Source organism: Cannabis sativa, chromosome 4, assembly GCF_029168945.1.
Source record: "Cannabis sativa cultivar Pink pepper isolate KNU-18-1 chromosome 4, ASM2916894v1, whole genome shotgun sequence".
NCBI lineage: Eukaryota > Viridiplantae > Streptophyta > Magnoliopsida > Rosales > Cannabaceae > Cannabis > Cannabis sativa.
In genome coordinates, this window is record NC_083604.1 from 9,912,634 (window position 1) to 9,932,224 (window position 19,591).

Genomic DNA, 19,591 nt, shown 5'->3' on the forward strand with positions numbered 1-19,591 from the left:
TTGGAAATAATAATTATAACCAATACTCCGAAAAAATTATAAATTATTTTTAAAAATTAATTGAAATTACTACTTTATAATTTTATGAAATTGTGAGTTTATTAATAATTTATTATTGTAAAACTAAGAATCATTTACATGTATATTAATGTGTTATTTTTAATAGGAGAATAAGAGCTTGATTGTGGAATCCAATTGTCTTAATATTATTCATGCTCTTAAAAATAAAACGCTACAATACTTCTTAGTTCTTACTTAGGGTATCATTATTAGAGAAATATTATTATCATCTAATGATTTTTTTGACATTACCATGCATCATTCTCCTAGAATAACTAATGAGGTGTTGTTCATTATTTATATTATTAGGATTGGAAGATGATAATCTTGTCTAGGGGTCAAGTATAATTTTTTGTGCTGAAATTCTTGTATTGGCAATTGCCATTATTCAATAATGTTTATGACACTTTTTTTCTTCGTTCATTTTTTTTGTTAAAATTTTTTTCATTGGTTTTGTTCTTATAGATTTTGGTAAGCTCAAGTATTTTTAAAAAAATAAAAACAGATAAATGATTAACATCAAATATCAGAATAATGTTTATGACACTTTTTTTCTTCGTTCATTTTTTTTGTTAAAATTTTCTTCATTGGTTTTGTTCTTATAGATTTTGGTAAGCTCAAGTATTTTTTAAAAAATAAAAACAGATAAATGATTAGCATCAAATATCAGTTCAAATATTAATGAGATTTGTTTTATTTTTATTTTATTATTTTATTATTTTATTATATATAAATAATATTTTATTATTTTATTAAATATAAATAAAAAGTCACCCATGAATTTTACATAAACCAAAAATTCAGTTATATAAGCACATTTTATATGGAATAGATATAAGATGTATTAGTTCTAACTACTCCATAATTGATGAGGGCCCACTTGAAACTTTGCTAATATATATAATATAATACAATGTATATCTATTCATATCATATACCTATATACCAAGAGCAAGGGATGTGCTTAGAAAAGTTAAGCAAATAAATAAATAAATAAATAAATATTGGACAAGTAATCCGATTGTATTCACATGGAACATTTTTGATAAGCAATACAAACGCCAGGAAAGTAGGCAAATTAAATTACCACTATTTAATTTTCAGGTCATATATAATAATTTATTTAAATAACATCACAATCATTAAAATTCCTTACATAAAACTTTAACACGTTGCATCCCTTAAATGGTTCCCAAATCCCAATACCACTTAATTATGTTACTTAATCATATACGTGACCAACATAACCATGTGAAATTACTAAACATCACTTTTTATAATTGAATAAAACCCTGCTAATTAAAATTCTATAAAACCGTACTATAAGGTGAATATATATAAGATTAGTGAGGATTTTTTTTCTCTCAATTTTAACATGTATTAAATTATGTCTTCAAAGTAGTTAAAAAATATTACTTGAACTATTGAGATTGTTGAATTTAAGAATTTTTGTCTAATTTTAATAAAAAAATTCTAACATGAATGAAAGTTAAAAGACATGATTTGGTACATGTCAAAGTTCGAGGGACATAATTTGATAGATATCAAAATAGCATGGTTTAGTACATAAACAATCACTCAAATAGTAAAATTGAATTAAATTAGACAAAAATCCTTAAATTTAATAATCTCAATAGTTCAAAAGAATTTTTAACGGCTAAAAAATTCAGATAAAATATAATTTAATACATATTAAAGTTTAATATATAAAAATTCTAATTAACTTAGTATATGAACTTCAAAAGGATTTTGCTATGATTTAGAAAGAAAAAAAAGGATTTTGCTATGGAGACATATATGATTCTAAGTCCACGTGGTCACACACCCCATTTAGTAGCATAAATATATATGGTGTCCCCTACCAGATCACCATCTCTGCTATTATTATATTTGACCTACAAAACCTTCAATAATTCAAATTTCAAACTCCCCATTCTCTCTCTCAACTAAAAAAAAATTCAAACTCCCCACTTTTATTCTTTATTTAATTAATATGCTAATAACTTGCAAGAAAGTGTTGAGAAACTAATAAAGAATACAAAACAAAACAAAAATTATTAAGAAAAATTGTGTTATCATATAAATCTTTAATGATGCATTAATATTTTCTTTAGAATTTTTGTAAAAGTAGATTTCAATAATGGCATGCTAAAAAAATGGGTTAAATATGACAAATGCTAAAAAATTGAATTCGTCACATATTCATTGATGCATACATTATAATTATAGATATATTATTTTAATCTACAACCTGACAGAAAAAAAAATTAATAAATAAAATTACTTTGATAACGACACAACCTCTTTGTAAATTTGATATTTGACCTCCAAAATTTATAATACATTCTTGATATATTCTTATTTGAGGAGTGTTGAAAACATTTTCACATATTCACAATAAAGAAAACAAAAACCACTAAAGTATGTGAGACATAACTTTGTTATGGTTTGTTAGAATTTGGGATTAAAGTGTGATTAAAGTGTATGGAGTTCTATCTTAAAATTAATTGGCAATAGAAGGAGTAGTCTATTCATTTTGTATATGGTAATTTATTTCCACACATTAGTAATGTAGGATTAACTCTAATACACCCTCTTCACATTTGAGCCCGAAAAGTGTAGGTATAACGGACAACCTTAAGAGACTACGAGGTCGAACGTGATATTTGAAAGAATCCAACAAGGCCAAATATTGAGAAATTTGTGAGTGTACACGTTAGGAAATTTGTAGATTTTTGAAACGGGTCAAAGACCCCAATATTGAAAACTGGCACACATTGACCGAAAAGTCCCGAATGAAAGTTAAAGGGGGAGACAGTGGAAGTTTTTTAAGTTTGGCTTGGTTTTTTGGACCGACGACTTTAGACGCACAACGGATCACAAACAACTCTTTCAATGGCTCGCCTTTTTAGACCGATGGTACTTTGAGCTTATAACAAGTGACCGTGGTATCATGTTAGAATTTGGAATGAAAGTGGCTAAGGTATGATTAAGATGCATGAGGTTCTATCTCAAAACTAATAGACAATGGGAGGAGCACCTGCATTTATCTTACATATAATAATTTATTTCCACAGTAATATAAGACTAACTCTAATATAGTCATTTTAAAGCCTCTTCACCCCACCCAAAACTGGTGGTGAAATAAATCAAATTTAACATATAATAAATAAAGTATTTTGTTAATATTAATTTCATTAATGTCGGACTTTATAAAACATTTTTGATATAATATTATTTTTTTAAAATAACCATAATAAAGTTATTAATTATCATTTAATATGTCATTTATTAATAATTATTTATGATAGTTTACTTTTGATACCATTTTCATCTTAAACTATTATTATGCAAGCAATGGATTGAAACACATTATAATTATAAAGAATATTGTTATTAGATATTATTGGTACTTAGCACTTCTAGACATGTCGATTTGCGATCAGCTAGCGATACTCTCTAAAAATTATTATATTAAATTTTATGGGACCCGATACTTAATTGAACTAATAGTGTTGTTAATACATAAGAAGGTGCTAAACACCACTACTAATACGTTTTAGCATTTTTCAATTATAAGTATTTTGTAAAAGGGTAAATACCATTTTAGATCCTGTGCTTTGCAAAAGTTACTGATTGGACCCTATGTTTTGTTAAATGACAAAATAGATCTTGTAATTTCCAAAATAATAAAAATAGGACCTTGAGCTTAATTTTTGACAACTTTTTTTTTAATATAATCAACTTGAAAACAATTCCTAATACGAACAGATACAAAAAATGTAAACATGCAATTTTAACATAACACTTTTAGATTGGATTATAATTAAATTTTATTTTGACAAAAAATTAATTCAGGGTCTTATTTGTACCATTTTAGAAAATACAGTGTCCATTTTGTCATTTAACAAAACAGATGGTCCAATTGATAACTTTTGCAAAACACAGGGTCTAAAATGGTATTTACAAATGTAATATTAATTAATTTTTAGGGGAATTACCCCATATTCTATTTTTTTAACTTTTTTTTTTTTCAAATTTAAGGTTTGGGTTTCTAAATTGGTTGCAGCGCTAGTTGCAATAGGAGTTTCTATACGCTTTTTTGTTACAATTTAGGTTGCAGCGCTAGTTTCAATAGGGGTTTCTATGTAGAATTTTGTAAAAATACTAAAAAAAACTATTTTGAAGTGTAAAAATGAAAAAACTCCTAATTTTTAATACTATATTTAAATCAAAGGCGATCTAATACCATATAATATACATTTATACTAGTTTTTCCTTTTGCAATAATACATTAATAAATAGTTTTGATGATATTTGTTTATTTATTTTTCTTGGAAAATGCATGTTTGTGATGATATTCGTTTAGGGATTGCTTCATTTAATAAATTGGCTACTCCCTCGATGATGCACGTTCTGTCCACAATTATTACTCTAAAAATAATTTTGCATGTTAAAAAAAGAATTAAAAATATATTCATAATTTAAAAAATATAAAAGAATATAAATTAAAATATGTTAAATAATTACAAAAATAACTTAATAATGTAAAAATTAAATTGAAAAAAGTATAAGAATATATTTTTAAAAAATAAATTAGTTTAATATTTATAATAAATAGGGTGTCTTTAATTATATATTTATGGGGTGTAAATATAATAACTCTTTTTTAAATTTATAACAAAAGAAAAATAATTTGAGATTATACTAATAAAAAAGAGTGCATTGTTCTTTTTAAAAAAAGAAAAATAAAAACAAAAATCCATTATTCATAGAAGTGTAAATGGGTCGGGTCATATATGATCTAGCTAATATCCGACCTGATCCAAATCATCTAAGGATCTGCCCCGCCCCGCTAGATCAAATACTCGAATCAGGTCAGATCTGACTCGACTTATTTAGATCGAATCTGATCCGACCCTAATTTTTTTTTTTTAAGAATTTTAATATTAACTTATAATTTTATATTCATTTTAATTTTGTATTAGTATTATTTAATACAATACTGTGTTTGGTATTGACATGTATTAATAGATTGTGTAAAGATAATATATTTTTAATAAACTCTATTCCAACACCAACTACGGGTCTGGTCCGGGTCCTAGTTTGGGTTCGAGTCAGGGTCTCGGGTCTAGGTCCGAGATTGGGTTTGGGTCGAAGTTTGGGTTCCAATCCGAGTCTGGGTCAGGGTCCTGGGTCTGTGTTCGGGTCTTGGGTCCCGGGTCTGGGTCTAGGTCTCGGGTCCGGGTCCCAGTCTCAAGTCTTGGGTCTCGGTCCCAGTCCCGGTCTCGATCCCGGGTCCTGAGTCCTGAGTCCCGGTCCCGGTCCTGGTCTCAGTCCTGGGCCTGGGCCTTAGTCTGGGTCCCGGTCCTGGGCCCGGCTGCGGTCCTGTGTCCCGGCCCGAAGAGTGTCTAAGTCCCGGGTCCTGGCCCAGTCCCTGGCTCGATCCTGTGTCCCGGTCTCGGGTCCCGAGTCTCGGTCCGATCCCAGGTCCTAAGTCCCGGTTTGATCTCAGGTCTAATCTCGGTCCAGTCCTGGGTCCCAAGCCCGGTCCGGTCCGGTCTCGGGTCCCGGTCTGGTCCTGGGTCCCGGTCCGGTCTCGGGTCCTAGGTCCCGGTTCGGTCCCGAGTCTCGAGTTAGTCCCAGGTCCGAACCTGGGTCCCGAGTCCCAATCTAGCCCCGGGTCTCAGGTCCTGGTCCGACCTTAGGTCTCGCGTCTCAGTCCAGTCTCGTGTCTTAGTCCCGAGTCCCGAATCCTGGTCAGATCCTAGGTCCCGGTCCAGGTCCTGATCCGGTCCCGGGTCCCAGGTCCCAGTCTAGTCCCGAGCCAGTTCCGGGTCCCGGGTCCGAGTTCGAGTCCAGCTCCCAGGTCCGGTCTGGGATCCCAGGTCTGAGTCTGTGTCCAGGTCTCGGGTCAGGGTCCGGGTCCCGGTCTCAGGTTCCAAGTCCCGGTCCTGAGTCCTAAGTCCGCGTCTTGGGACCGAATCAGGACCAGAGACCCGAAACCGAACCGGGACCGGACCGGGACTTGGGACCCAGGACCGAACCGGGACCTGGGACCCGGGACCGAACCGGGACCTGGGACCCGGGACCGAACCGAGACCTGGGACCCGGGACTGGACCGGGACCTGGGACCCGGGACAGAACCAGGACCTGGGACCAGACTGGGACCCGAGACCGGACCAGGACCCGAGACCAGATCGGGACCCGAGATTGGACGGGACTGGGGCTAGGACCCAGGACCGGACCCGAGACATCAAAAAGAGTGCATTATATAATAATATACTAATGATGTCATTTTTTTTAGAAATACTAATGATGTATTTAATAAATTATATAATGATATTTTAATGTCGTTTAAATTGGTTAATAAAAATATTAAACTTAACAAGTTTATAATATGATATATATATAATTATTATAATAATATTATTTTATATGTATTGAGATTTGTCAAACATTATTATTTAAAATTTATTAAATATTATATTTATAAATATTATATATTTATGTTTTTTTAGAAAGTTTTCACTATTATTATAAATATTTATTTACAACAATAGCAAAAATATGAAAGGGGATTTCACCTAATCAACAAAATTCTTAATCCAACTCTAAAGTATGTTTTGACAAACTATGAGCAGCATAGTTAGCATTCCTCCTAACATGAAAAATAATAACTTAGGGAAAAGGAATAAAAAACAACAAACATCTAAAAATTAAATTCAAAAAGCAAGATAAATCCTTAGATGTAGAATTCAAAGAATCAGAGACTCGTACCGCATTTGTTTCGATATGGATGATATGTAATTATTCTTGCAGTGCCCAATTAAGGCTATAGAAAAGGGCTTTAGCTTCTATTTCATCTAAACGAAAACATCCTTGTACTAACTTTGAAAGGACAGTGATTACATGGCCATGGTGATCTCGAACAATCGCACCCATAGCCAATTTTTTTGATGCAGAGTCCAGGACCGCATCAATATTAAGCTTTAGCCCTACGTCGTTTGGTGGCTTTCATGGAATACCTTTAGTTGGGTTACTGGTTGCTGTCGTAGTCTGAATAGGAACATGATCACTCACAATACTCCCATGTTTTGAATGTCAATGAGATGAGTAATATTTCTCCATATAGTTTAGAGCAAAAGCAGTGGTGTGTGCTCCTTCTGTTTTAGTTTTACCATGTAAAATTTTATTTCTCTCTATCCATATTGATCGCCTACATGGTATAAATAATAAACTCAAAATTAGTTTGAGAATGTAAAGAAGAAAGGGGGATTAGATAATCACCATTATACATCTGTTGAGCTAAACAATGGTGAAACTTGTACGTTTCCAAACTAATCTAGCATGTGGACATTGGAAGAGAGCATGCCCAATTGATTCCTATACATTTGTGCACATCGAGAAAGCAGCAGAGTCGATAACTCTTTTGCCAGTGGAGACTACCATAACATAACAAGAGGGAACCTTCACCTTGAAAATTTTCTCAGTATCCTAAATACATTAAAAAAATAATTTGGAACAACTAAAAACAACCGTTAAAAAATATAAAAAATAAGTATATAATACTAAACACCGAATATCACATACATAATAACAAAATATATATTTAACAAAATCAAGAAGTGATGAACAAAATTCCAAATTGATATTTGAGACTACACATGCACAAATAAAAAAAAATAAAAACTGAAAAAGAAGCTTAAGAAACTGAATTTTTTTTTTAAGATGATGGAAATGAGAAGAGCAAGAACTAATGGCAACCACATTTGAAAAAAAAAACGTGAATCAATCTTTAAAACAAATGAAGAGAAAAATTGAAAAGAAAAAAAAAGGAGCTTAAGAAGAAGAAGAAGAAAATTTAGAAGATGATGGATATGAGAAGATCAATAAGTAATGAGTTTTGGGTATCATGTAATGAATTATTTTAAAAAAAAAAAAATGCCTCAAAAGAACAAACCAGAACAACAATAAAACAACTGTTAAAAATATTAAAAATGTAAATATAATAAAAAAAAATATAAAAAATACGAAATACACAACAAAAAGAAAATAAAATGAGCAGAAGATATAGACCAGAGAAAAAAAAAAACCCAGAACATCTACTGCAGAAAAGGAAAAAAATCCTAAAACAACTGAAAAACAACATAAATATATTCATCACTTTGGGTATCTCAAAATCTTTATCATCAAGTTCGAAATAACGGTCTGAATCTTTAATGATCGGTTTCGAACGTTTTGATTTTCTCTTTTCTGAAGAATGGACAACTTATTTCTTTTTGGAAGCTATAGAAGATGAATGGCTATGAGGTTTTTTCTTTTTTAATTTTTCTTATCCATTGCTAATTTATTAACAAAAACAAGAGAGAAGAAAGAAGAAGAAATTGAAGAAAAAAAAAAGAAGATAGAAAGAATAGAAAATAAAAAACAAAAACTAGAAACATATGTGTAATTTTTTAAACACAAAATATAAAAAAATAAAAAAGAAAAGAAGAAGAAGAAGATGAACATGAAGAGAGAATGAGAATTAGAATTAGAACGAAAAACAAAGAAAAAATCTAGGTAGCGTTTGGTAACACTTTTGTTTTTGAAGTTTTTAATCACAAAAATAAAAGTAAAATTTTTGTTTTTAAAATTTTGATTTTGAAAAACAAAAATGTGTTCTATAACCACTTTTGTTTTCAATTTTAAAAACAGAAAACAAAAGTGTGTTCTGTAAATTTTATTTTTATTTTCATTTGTTGATTTTATTTAAGTTAGGTTCGGGTCCTAACCTAGGATAAGGGGCCGGCCCCGGCGCCGGGTCTAGGATTGGGGCTAAGATCCGTTTGGGTTCTAAGGTCTAGGTTGGAGTGAGACTCAAAAATATTAATTAAGAAAAAAATTGTTTAGAAAAAATTAGAAAGTGATTTTTTTAAAAAAAAAAATTCAAAATTTTGATTCTCAATTAAAAATTGAAAAGTGAAAACAGTTTTATAGAAATGATTTTAGAAAATATTTTTACTTTTATAATTTTAAAAATAAAAAACTGATTAGAAAAGTGTTACCAAATACACCCATAATATAAGTACAAATATATAAAATAAATGTGAAAGAGAAAGTTTTCTCAACTTTTCATCATTATTTTTAATTAATAAAAAAGCTATCAAAAAAAATTGTCAAAAACAAAGTTATCAAAATCTCAATTAATATAAAAAAATTAGGGAGTAAAAAGGAAATAAATTCTCCTAAAATAATACTAGTGATAACAGTAGTCCACTAATTGTATTTTTTTAAAAAACTCTCTCAAACTTGAATTTTTAAATAAATTCGTGCGAATGCTTTAAAATTAAAATAATCGTTTTAATTAAATCTACCTCTAATTTATACCTCTTTTATATGTGTTGTATTTAAAATACTTTGACATAAAAAAGTCGGAGAGTATCTTGAAGTGACATGAGAAAAATTGGTACAGTATTTAAAAAAAAAGTAAAAATGATAGACTTTAAAAAATAGGATAAAAATAAAAAAGAGGACAATATAAAAAGGGTACAGAGTCTAATTTCCTTTTCTTTTCTTAGCAAATTAAAATAATTGATGTATTCTTTTATGAATTATTTACACTACATGCTGAAATTTCCAATTTCTTTACTTTTTTTATCGGGGCAGAATTTTTTTCAAAAATACTGTGTAAGTTTTATACTGTATACTCTGTTAAGTTTTTACTATTGTTCTACGGTTGTGTTTTAGTTATTTCACTGTTGTTTTTAGTTGTTATGTTTTGTATTCTACCCTTGTTTTATAAAAACATAATATTTTTGAAAAAAATTCGGTGCAACAGTATTTTTTGTATGTTCCCTTCTTTTATCAAAATTTTAGGCCGTATTTCTATTTCTGTTCCTTAGTGGATTTTACGAGACACATCTCGAAAGCCCAACTATCCTTTTAAGCTAATTATGAATGCAGACTATATCATGGTATGGTATCCAAGAAAGGCCCATATTTAGATTAGATAAATTTGGGCCCACACTGCTCCAACAGTCACTGTGTATCTCGTGACGTGTTGGGCTTGTAAATTTGTAATGTAACTGTGTAAGAGAAGGGTTTTTTTTTCTTTTTTTTTGGATTATTTCACAAATACATAAAAATAATAAAAAAAATTACAAAAATACGGTTTTACGGAATTTTAAATATCTTTACGATTTTTTTGATTGTATTTATAGAAAATATAGTCTTTTTATGTTGTATTCTTATTAATTTGTTATTGATTTTTTGTTATTTGTATATTATTTTTTGTTGTTGTTGTTTTGATGTTATTTTTATGTTACTTTTATGTAATTTTCTTGTTGTTCCTATGAAAAACTGTAAAGATGTAAAACAAAATTCTTTAAACGTAAAAATATAATTTTTTTTACAAAAAATAGTGTCTTATGTAATTATTCATTTTTTTTAGAAAAATTTAATAGAGTTTACTTTTATATAACATAAATAAATAAGAGTAAATTATATTGTATACCCACTTTACTTTATTTATTTTAATTTTTTACTTCATTTTTATATTCTTTAAGATATACTCACTTTTATAGATGATGTCCCTATTATACCCCTTATGTTAATGTAAATTATGTGCTAGACTTAAGTGGAGAGTAGGAATATATTAGGCAACTCACTCACAAAAGTATGTACATTTTAATGAAATATAATATGAGAGTATTTTTTATTAATAAATACAAAAAAAAAATATATATATTTTTCAATTCATCCCAATAAATAGTGCAAAAAAAATATAAGATTAAAAAATAATCAAAGTTTGAAATATAGGATGCAAAACAAAGTCAATAAATAAATTTGATAAAATTTATGATAATAAGTTTCGCTAAGAAAGTTACCAGTGCCAGAAAAGTCACTGGTGCCGGGAAAGTTATTGTTGCCAGAAAAGTTACTGAAAAAGTCGCTGAAAAAGTCATCATTGCCAGTAAAGTCACCGAAAAAGTCACCGTCGCCGGAAAAGTCACTGAGAACATCACCAGAAGTAGATATCTCAAATATAAATAAAAATAGAACTAGTTCTATAACATAATGAATAAAAACGAATGACTTAAACTGGTTATAAATTAAAATAAAACCGGTTATATAACATAATGAATAAAATAAGTAACGCGCAATAATTCAAACTAGTTATAATTAAAAATAGAACTGTTTCTATAACATAATGAATAAAAACAAATAATATAAAATAACTCAAATCGTTATAATTAAAGTAGAACCGGTTCTATAATATAATGAATAAAAATAAATAACACAAAATAACTCAAACCAGCTATAACTAAAAGAGAATCGGTTCTATAACAATGTTATAATGAATAAAAATAAATCAAACGAAATAAATCAAACTAATTATAATTAAAATAGAACCGATTATATAACATAATGAATAAAAATAAGAAACACGCAATAATTTAAACTTATTACAATTAAAAAAAAATCAGTTCCTAAAACACTGAAACATAAAGTAAAAATAAAACTAGTTCCACAATAAAATATTCATAACACATAATACCTCATAAAACTGGTTATAATTTTTTTTAAAAAAAAAAAAATTGGAAATCAATTCTAAAAAATATGTGGTATAAATATAAAAACAAGCGATTCCATAACAAAATAAATAAAAACATATAATAACTCATAAACTAATTATAATTAAAAAAAAAAAAAAAAACCATAATGTAAACTACAATTTTTTGTAGCTTAAAAATATATAGCAATTTTTTTAAAGAAATAAAGAGTAAAATAATCTCTAATTCTAGCTCCTCCCCAACCCATCCATTCCTCCCACATAACCTTACCTTATATTAACTACTACACAAAATAAAAAAGAAACTTTATTAGTGATTTTTTCGACTATATACAGAACAATAATTAATTATTGTAGAGAAAATTTATAAATAATTAAATGATGTTTGGTGAGGCAGGTTACAAGAGATGTGCCTGTTAAATTTAACAATGATGTTTGCTTCATTAGAAACAACTTTCTACAAGTACTACTATTTCATGGTGTGTGTATTTATAAAACACTAATTAAAATAACACAATTAAGTGTTCGAGAGTTGGGTAAAGTTGATAGCAAAGGAAGACTAATACGTGGTAGGGGTGTTTATAAGATTCAATCCCTACTATTTTGCTCATAGGTATTCGATCTGCACTAAGTGCGGATTTTATATTTTGGATACAATTTAATCCGCATAGTAACTCAAATTCAATCAAATCCAATCTGCAAAAGTACAGATTAGATCAGTTATTTTAGATTTGTTACTTTTTAATATTGAATTTTTTGATATGTATTAAAAGAATATTTTTTTTAACATACCTAATAACAAAATAAAATAAATTATTGTTATTTTATGTTTCCAATAATAAATTAAAATAAATGAAACAAAAAAATAATAAATTTAAAGCAAGAATAAAAAAATTGTACGTATAAAGAAAAATTTAATTTTGTTTTAGATTATATTTTCCTTATAATAAAAATGGATTATAAATTTAGTTTATTATATTTTAAAATATATTTATATCATATGTATTAATTTTTTAAAATTACTATTTTTCACATTAAAATATTAGTTACATATATAATTTTTTAAAAAATATGTCTAAATATATGTAAATGGATTGGATCAGTTACTTTTACATGTCAATTAACATTTAATCTGCACAAGTGCAGATTTTAGATTTTCATATCCAATCCAATGGGCACAAGTGCGGATATCTGCATTTTGCAGATTGGATTGGATTGGATCAGTTACTTTTACATGTCAATTTACATTCAATCTGCACAAGTGCAGATTTTAGATTTTTTAATCCAATCCAATCGGCACAAGTGCGGATATCCGCATTTCGCAGATTGGATTGGATTGGATCAGTTACTTATACATGTCAATTAACATCCAATCCGCACAACTGCAGATTTTAGATTTTCTAATCCAATCAAATCGATACAAGTGCAGATATCCAAGTTGCTGCTGTTATAAGTGTCCACCCCCAGCTTCACGACCCACAGCTAAAGTTGGGTTGACTCCGCCCGTACCGTCCTTCTGTCCTTCCAAAGATACCTTCCGTGGGGTTCACGTTCCCCACAAAAACCATCCCCTTGACCCGCACGCCATGTAGGGGGAGAGGGAAATAAAAAAGGCTTTGGGGGAGCGTCTAGAAGTAGATAAGGGATTTCTACGCAGGCGGGCCAACGTGCTTTCGGCTGTGAGGAAGGCCGAAATCTCGGAAGGCCTTCATGCCTTAACCCCAACTAGGACAACAGTTGAAGTGGAGGCTTTGGAGAACTGTCTGGCTCCAAAGGTGGGGAGTGAAGCTGCACCATTTACAGTCAAACTCTTAGACTGGGTAACTGGTAATGCTTCCGAGTTGCCCCTGGAAACTTGGGCAACATGCAGTATTGTCGATGCCTTTGCCTTAGCCCATGCCGCTAAGCAAGAGGCAGTTGGGGTAAAGTTCTGAATCTCTTCATTCTGATCTCTATCATTGTATTCAACTTTTTTCTTTATTTTGCATATTGCAGCAGGTGGCTTTGTTGCCAGAGAGGGTTGCTAGAGAAGCTGGTGCACTAGTCACGGAGCTGGAGTAGGTCAAGAAGGACAATCGCGACCCGCGCAATGCCAATGACATCCTTTTTGCTGATCTTGTTAAGGCCAAGCTTCAAGTCGAGGGCTTGAAGAAGGAAAACCAACTGTTGGAAGCAAACTATGCCCAGCAGACTCGCCTCATACGGGAGTATCGTCCACAACCTCTTCAGGGAGACTGTGGAGCGGATGCCTGGGGTAGAGTCTTCCAACCCGTCTAGAAGTACCCATCATTGACCATCCACGATATGCAACAATTATTCTTTTGTTGTTGTTGGTTTTTTACATTCCTCCCCCTTTCTACTTCTTTTGATTTGCGGAGACAACTAACTTTACCCTAACCGTAGGGGCTGGTTGTAATAATAGTAGTCTTTTACCATTTTCTTTTGGAGCTTTTACTTTTATTTTGCTAGACTTCTTTAAGAGTTGTCTACGTTAGATTATTCGAAGTGTATGGTTCAAACAACCAACACTTCATATCTTCCCCATTTCTCATTTCTCATTCCCGGATCGGGATCTTGGTATTTTCTGTGTACCCTTAGCAGTTGATTTGGGGGGCATCCGCAGACTCCCATTTCTCATTCTCGGATCAGGATCTTTGTATTTTTTGCGTACCCTTAGCAGTTGATTACCCGTTCCGGAATGCTGCCCACGGAACGCTAGCTCAGAGATGGTTTTTCTCGTGGAAGGGGGAGTTTCCACTTTTCATATACCTCCTGAGCTCTTTTATTCCCGTGAAGTTGGGTTTCGGAAGTGATCTCCATAAGTGCTACAGGCTCCAGGTATTTTCCCTTACCCAAGAATGGAGCTGGAACCACAACGGCTTCAAGCCAATCTTCTTACTTCGGAGCTTGCCAACATGAAGTCTTACCTTGTGATTTGTAAATGGCATAGGAATATGTTATTTACCTTGTATGACTTGAAGGAATTGTATTTAAATTAGTATTCTTAAAATTAATTGGGCATATCGATATGTTAATTAATTTGAGAATCAAACCATAAACACTTTGGAAAAATGATAATGACATTTTAAATTCCTAGTCGACACCATCAATTTACAACAATACTCATTTGCACCATATATCAACTTTACATATTTAGGCCAATTTAATAGTTCTAGCTTATTTTCTTCATATTTTGTGTTTGTTAATTTTTTACATATTCTCATCACTTTATTTTATTTTGTTGAAACCAATTTGTGAGTAATTAGTTTTGTAAATTAATTTCTAATTTTTAATCCCTATGGAGACGATACTCAACTTATCACTTTATTACTTGTTGACAATTGTGTGTACTTGCGTATACAATTTTTCACAACACTAAATGTTTTAAGGATAAAATACATTGTTGTCCCTAGTCAATGTAAATCATCTATAGAGGATCATTAATTATTAGGATTATAACAAATAGATAATTCATAGTGTATCTATATCGTGGAATATATAGAGCGTTCTATATAATTGAGAGTGCAATTCCAAATTTATAGTGGTGCAAGGAGAAATTAATAAGTTAGGGAATTTACTTGGTAAATTCAAGATCTGCTTATTGGAAGCTCAGTTATATAGGCCCATGGTCCCCATACTAGTTGAGACAAACTGCTTGTAAGACTCAGGTAATTGATTTTAATTAATCAATTATAATTCTAAATTAGATTATGTCTTATTTATGAATTTTCACTAAGATATGGCTTGATTGTGAAGAAATAGGATTTTAGGGTTTATTTGTTAATTAAGAGACTTTGTGGAGTCTAATTAATAAATAATATAAATGATAATTTTATTTGATAATTAATTATACTTATTAAATAAATAGTTTTGGCATTTACAGGATTGAAATTAGAAAATATGACATTTGTGAAATAATAGATAAATGGTTGAGAAAAATAGCAAAAATGTAACTAGTGTTGGGCCCACATCATGGCCAGCCACTATACCCTATTTTTGCTATTATTTTATCATTATTTATTCCATATAATTCAATCCTAACCCTAAGTGAATTAGTATTAGAAGAAAAGAATAGTCTCATAATCCAACTAATGACTCTAAACCTAGTTTACATCTTGTCAGACAATTAGAGAGTTTGAGACTTCTTCTTCTTCTTCTTCTTCTTCTTCTTCTTCTTCTTCCTATTTTTGAATCCTTAGAGTGTTCTTCACAAAACAATTTCGAGCCTTTAGTGATTGAGTGCATGCCCACCCATAGCAAGTTAGTCCTCAATCATAGTGTGTAAGACTTTGAAGAATCCAAACAATTGAAGGAGTGTCAGACTCAGTATACTCTGCGACAGAAAGGAACAAGGGTTAAAGATCTAAGCGGAATGAGTCATTTAATTTCGCTGCAACCAATGTAAGGTATCTCATACTTTATATGTGTTTAAATTTCATCGTTTTAGAGATTCATATTTAGGATGTTAAAAACATACTTGTTAGTAAATCTAGGTCTTGGTAAAATATATTCCAACAGTAATAACATCCTTTTCATGCAAAACCAACTTATTTCTTTGATTGACTTCTCTCACTTGGCCACTGTTAGTTATTCATGGCCATCTCATCTAATAGCTCATAAGCCTCATTAGCACTTTTCTTCATAAAGGCTCCACCAAAAGCAGCATCAATGAGTGTAGGGTTAGTACTAGTCAACCCATTATAAAAGTTGTGAATTTGTATCCACTTTTCTATCCTGTAATGAGGACACTTTCTGATCATGTCTTTGAATCTTTCTCAGGCTTCATAAAGAGACTCATTATCTTGTTGGATAAAGTTATTGATCTCAGATCTCAATTTGGAAACCTTAGCAGGAGGAAAGAACTTAGAGAGAAATTTTAAGGCCAATTCCTCCTAAGTGTTGATGGAGTTAGATGGTAAAGAAACCAACTAACTCTTTGCTTGATCCCTCAAGGAGAATGGGAAGAGCCTTAACCGAATTGCATCATCGCTAACCCTATTCATCTTAAATTTCTTGCACAACTCCTCAAAGTTAGCAAGATGCATGTTGGGATCTTTTGATGGCAGTCCCCGAAACTGAACTGTGGATTGAATCATATGTAGTATGATTGGCTTGATTTTAAAGTTGTTAGCTTCAATGGCAGGTGACCTTATAAAAGATCGAGCCCCTGTCAGGTTTGGTAACACATAGTCCCTCAAGCTCCCGTCAGGTGGATTCCGACCATTAACCTGGTCTTCTACGACACCTCTATTATTGTCATTATTTGCCATATCCACTTCTTGTTCAACCCCTACTATAGCTCTTTCCAATCTCTTCCTTCTTCTGTTCTGTCTATAAGTCTTCTCTATTTCAAGATCAACAGGCACTCTTACAGTTGGTCCTTGACGTCGCATAAACTAGTTGTTCCTGAGAAAAGAGAAAAAGAATTGATACAAATAGAATTAGTAAAAAAAAATTAAAAAGAAAACCAAATTAGAACAAAATTTAATTTTTATTAATATTAACTAAATAATCTACAGTAACGGCGCCAAAAACTAGTTGTTGATTTTTCTCTACGCAAGTGTATGTATCGATTTCAAGCATATACTCACACAAGTGAGGTCGAACCTACATGGATTATAGTTAAGTACTAAAACATTAAATTTTAGTTCTATTAGGTGATAACAAATTTAGAAGAGAGAATTAAAATTGAAAGTAATAAAAAAACATTTAGATTAGAATAAAAATTGACAATGATTAGAGTTTAAGGTTATTGATTTTAATTTTATCTATCTTATATGTCATAATATAATTTAATTTATAATTACCAATTTCTATGTAATAGCAGGTTTACTCAAGTAATTTATAGTCGGCTAAGATATATAAATCTAACTTACATGCAATTTTTTTACTCTCGCGATAAATTTAAACATGTAAAAGGCATCAAGCATAGAAACCCTAATTGTAATCTAAACCACATAGGTACTCTCGTCCTTTGTCAAAATTTATTCTTATTTCACTATAGCATAGTCGACACTAGCTTCTCAGATTTTGTATCGAAATCATAAAAAATTAATTGATGGTCGGGCAATTAAAAGAAAGAACGAATGAAATAGAACACATAAAAAATTGGAAGAAGAATCAAATCATATTAAAGCTATAAAGATGTCAAACAATCTCCATCAATACTCTAATAATAGTTTAGCTACTCATGTTCATTGTAACAATTTGACACAAATTAATTAAGAACATAAGAAGAAAATAGAAGAGAAGAAATTGTTGAAAAAGTCTGTTAAAAAGCCTCTCGGCCACTTCTTTTCTCTAATTTTTGTACTCTCTAATTTCTTGCTTAAAAGTGTGAAATCCACTCTTTTAAATAGACGAAAAAATATAAAAAAGATAGAAAAAAAATGTGATTTTTCCCTTGGGAGAGTCGCGACACTACAGGCCTAGTGTCGCGGCCCGTGTCTTGTACACAAGATTCACTAGATATTTTTCAGCACACGGACCTAAACACTACCCCTTAGTATCGCAACCCTCAAATGGTGAGTTTTGGCAGCAAGCTTTCCTCGTTTCTTTGCCTCAACACTAAACCCCAGTGTTGAGGCATGCCCATGTATTGGTAAAAAGCGACCCTCTTTGCCAAATTTTGGTCATTTTGCGCCCTGACATGGAATTGTAATGTTGAGGCACTACTCTATTATTTTCAATTTCTTCGCCTTCAGAGCTCCAAACGCACTGAAACGTTTGGATTTTTTTTCTTAGATGAATTTCCTGGTTCTCTAGCATTGAGAGTTTATTTATTTGACCTTTTTTCATATTTTTCCAAAATTTCTTTATTTTTCTTCAACACTAAACCAGCAAAATCACAAACGTAAAATTACACACAAAAAAAACTATTTAAAAACACTTTAAAACTGACCTAAAAATAATACTAAAGAAAATCTAATACACACTCAATTAAATTCTCACCAATATGGCCAATATTGAAATCCCCACACTAGACTTATCCTATATATATTTGAGAATTGTTAAAAGGCACCACTGGTACCTAGCACCCTCCTCGGTGTCATACATTTATTGGTGTAATTAAGTATCAAGTCCCATATAACTTAAGAAAAATAGCTTTTAAGGAATATCGCTAACCAATCATGGGGCGCCACCTATAGAAGGTGTTGGGCACTACTGGTGCCCAATATCAATGATCTATATATGTTTTACCAAAAATTGTATGGGACCAAAGCCCTTGCAGAACACAATATAGTTCTGCCAATAGAAAGGACATTCTATTTTTCACTTTATTATTGTTATTTGAAATGAAAAATTTGATTTTCTATGCATATATTAGATTAAAATTATTTTCCTAAACTTAAGTCAACACATATTAGTAGAATAGACTAACATTACATAAAAACCCAATTCTACCCCTCCCATTTCGAACACTTGACCCTCTCTCTTCCTCCCTTCTCTCCCTCACTCTCTGAACTCACCCCAAGGACTCGACCTACAACCTCAGTCCTTTCTCTTCATGACCATTGCGACCACAGACCCAATGATCCATGAACCCAACGACTTGTCCATCGATAATGGCTTCTCCATCAACAATGTCTCAAAGGTAAGTATTGTTTTTCTCCATGATTTAGGGTTAAAATATATGAAATTATTGATATATTTATTTAGATTTAGGGTTAATGGTCTGCAGTTTTGAGTTTGGGTTAGATTTAGAGTTGGAATGGTCGAATATGTGTTTTGGGAAAAATTTGGTTTTAGGCCTGATCTGATGCAAGCCCAATATAGGCTCGATGTATTTTTATTGTTGGAAAGGGATAAAGGTTGAAGATGATAGCCTGATGATGGGCCTGATATAGGGTCTGATAGTGTTCTTATGTTTTATGCTTTTTTTGTAAGGCCTGATTGGACCGATGTATGGTCAAAAAATAGCACAAAAATAGACACTATCGAGCCTTACAAAAAAAAAATCATAAAACCTAAGCA

The 19,591-nt window shown here is 31.2% G+C and overlaps 1 non-coding gene across 1 annotated transcript; it reads left to right on the forward strand.

Moving 5' to 3' along the window:
• The first annotated feature begins 16,348 nt into the window (after window positions 1-16,348).
• Window positions 16,349-16,455, forward strand: LOC115715435 (small nucleolar RNA R71). Its single transcript, XR_004011306.1, has one exon. It is a non-coding gene; the product is annotated as a small nucleolar RNA R71 (small nucleolar RNA).
• The last annotated feature ends 3,136 nt before the right edge of the window (window positions 16,456-19,591 follow it).